The following is a 3448-nucleotide window of genomic DNA, read 5'->3' as shown; positions in this document are numbered from 1 at the left end:
TTACCAAGTTCAAACACATGAAATTTATATAACCATAAAGCCAATTCCAACAAGAGGCTAGAATCAAAAAAAAAAAAAAACATTATATGATATACTTCACAAATAAAAGAGAACCAAGAAATAAAAATGAATCCAATAGGTGACAAAAAAAAAATGAAACATCACCAAAAAAACCCAGTCCAACAATTAGGACAAAGGCTAAACCATCACCGAGCAAAACCAAATCATAAAGGGGACCAAAACCGAGCCATCAAGAAATGGAACCGAGCTCGATAAAGGGGCTGACATTGAACCATTACTCGAGACGCTAAAACAGCTATCCAATATACTAAACAATTTCAATGTATATTCAAATAAGAGCAGCAATAGCAAATCCAAAATGTTAGAGCAATTTTCAAAACCAGAAAATGATTTTTTTTATGTGTATTCAAATAAGATAATAAGGGAAGCATAAAAACTACAACTTCAAAACTAATTCTCAAAGCTAAAAGACAATTTTCAATATATATTCAAATAGGACAGCAAGAGGAGCAAGAACTGCAGCTCCAAACATATATTCTAAAACATAAAAAAAAAAATTCCAGCAGGCATTCGAACAAGGAACAACAAGAAGAACCAAAACCGAGCCCCCAAACATATTTTCCAAGCCATAAAACTGATTTCCAACAATACTTGAACAAGGGACAACAAAGAGAACCAAAACCGAGCCCCCAAATATATTTCAAAACATAAAAAAATAATCCCAAGCATGTATTTGAATAAAGGGGCAGCAATAAACATAGAAACCAGCTCCCAAAATAGGTGTTCAAAGCTAAAAAAAAATCTTCAATATGTTGTTCAAACAAGGGAAACAAGAAGAACAAAATCGAGCCCCAAATATGTATAAGAAAAAATGATCTCCAACATATGTTCGAATAGGGAGCAGTAGGAGGAATAAGGCCGAGCCACTAACAACTAGCAAGAATCAAAATCTAACCACCAAAATCAAATTTCTAAGAGCCTCAAAAACAAATAGAATCTACTTGAATATGTCTCGAATAGGAGAACAACCGAGAAGCATAAAGTAAAGCCCCCAGCCAATAAATCCAGAAAATGACCAAAGATCAAGCCACCACCAAACCAGAACCGAGCCCAGCAAATGGCCAAGAGCCCAATATAATTTCCACAAAACTGAACTTAGTTTTAAGCCAAACCGAATCCATCATAAGACTAAATTCAGCCCAGCAAGTGACCAAAAGAACAAGCCACCGACAAGCCAAAACCGAGCCACCAAACAGCTACCTAAATCATCAAGCATTTTTTATACTTAAATTCGAATAAAGAAAACAACAAGAAGCACAAAACCCAGTTCAACATAAGGGCTAAGCTGAACTACCAAGAAGAAGCAAAACCCAGCCTTAAGCTGATATTCCAAAACACCAAAATAATTAAATGGTTTATACTTAAATAGAGGGACAGCAGGATGAGCAAAAGGACTGAGCTACCAAAACAAATCCCAAATGCAATGATAATCTCGTTCTGAGGCAAACCTATTGAATTACTATTTAACATGAATAAGCAAAGATAACCATAAAAGAGATATTCGTAAGAGAGCCTTATTTCTTCATCAAAGTAATAATCAAACTAACATATTAATTTCAATAGAAATATCAATCCTATAATCTGAAAGAGGATATCACATGGGCAGCTAATCCAAAAACCAACTCAAAATTCCAAGCTAATTTGAAATAAACTTCATGGTATTAAAGAGGGTAACTACTCCAAATCATCAAGTATAATTGATAGAAGAAAAGGTTGAAATCTCTATCTATTTCATTAATTTCCGTAATCAGATTCTAGGAGTAAATATAATCTAACCTCAGCTTCTTGCTATCTCAAGAACGAGAAGAATAAGGAAGACCACGAGATAGAAATTCCCAATAGAGATTGAGCTTTCACACTTTGGCTCCTCAAAATCTCCAGAAAAAAAAACAAAAACAACACTTCCCCCAAAGGGGTATTAATAGTCAGTGAGAGCAAAGCGGTTCACCGACGGTGGAAAAAGAGAGGTAACGAGAAGCACCTCAAAGGGCAATGAAAATGTCCAAGCTCAAGAACAGGAAGGTTACCGAACTCATTTAGGCGGGAAAATCCATTATAAATGGGCTACCGGCGAGACTACCGGCATCGAGGGCTCGGAAAGGGAGGAGATGACTGGAAAACCGGCAACGGATCCTCAAGATGCGCGAGCGGGGAAGGGGAATAGTGCCCGAGGGTTTAGAGAAAAAAAAGAAGAGAAAAAAACTTTTATTAAAAAAATATATTTTTATTATTATTATTATTATATATATATATATATATATATTGAAAATATCAAATTTTAAGCGAGTGCGGTACCCCAACAAAATAGGTGTCGTTCCTAGCTAAAGTCGACGTTCCGGACGCGACAGCGCGGTCCGTTTCGTCATCTGGAATCATCCGGATAAATTTCTTTGACAATCGCATCAAGTTAACTTTAATTCACGCGTTGTGCATTAAATAAAATTATTTTGACCCGATCAGAGCTGTTTAACGAGTATATCATTGACCGGTCCCCGCATAAGCGACAACCAAAGTCAAGTAAACTGCTCGCGACAGAAAGTCAAACGTCACACACACGTCGTGGGATCCACCTACTTCTTTCAAATACTTATAGGAATTCCTATAGGAACTCAACAAAAGTTTCAATATGTCGGCTTTCATCGACTCAACTGGACGTCAAGGATTATCAATCGTTCATATGAAACTTCAAGGAGCGAAGAAATGACTTGAATTTCTAAATATTTCAGATCCCGATCTAGTCCTCTAGGAGAGTCAAAATGGAGAAATCCTAAGGCTAGATCCTAGGATATCTAGGAAAAGGATAAGAGAAGACTTCAAAATTGAGGTCAACAAAACTCTTGGAAAAGCTCATTTTGGATCCTCCACATGTTGGTCCTGACCTCCTAGCTAAAGGCTAAGGGCTTGGGGTCACCCACATGAGTTTCCAAAAGAGACAATGAGTTTATGTTAAGTGAAATGTGATTTTAGGGTTTGAGTGTATGTGAGGTTGTTTCCAAGACCAAGCCACCCGGAGTTACCCTAAGTTCTCACTGGTCCTATTGAAACTCACTCTTAGGTCTTCACATGTTGTTCTTAATCATCCCAAGTGAGGAATGAGGGATTATGACCACCTATGTGAGACTTCACAAGACGAGTCAATAGGTGTTTAGAATTTTTATATAGGAGGGTTCCACTACTAGTCCTCTAGGATAGTCAACAAAAAAGTCTTATGGCTAAATCCTAGACTTCTAAAGAGAAGAAACCATACCTCATGAAAAATGAGCTCAACAGTTGCATATATATATATATATATATATATATATATATGTAAATGTTTTTGCGAAATTGGATAGTTCACATGTTAACCACTCTAATCGAACTAGAGCTA

The sequence above is a fragment of the Phalaenopsis equestris genome, unplaced genomic scaffold, assembly GCF_001263595.1.
Source record: "Phalaenopsis equestris unplaced genomic scaffold, ASM126359v1 Scaffold234962, whole genome shotgun sequence".
NCBI lineage: Eukaryota > Viridiplantae > Streptophyta > Magnoliopsida > Asparagales > Orchidaceae > Phalaenopsis > Phalaenopsis equestris.
Note: the sequence above shows the minus strand (reverse complement) of the source record.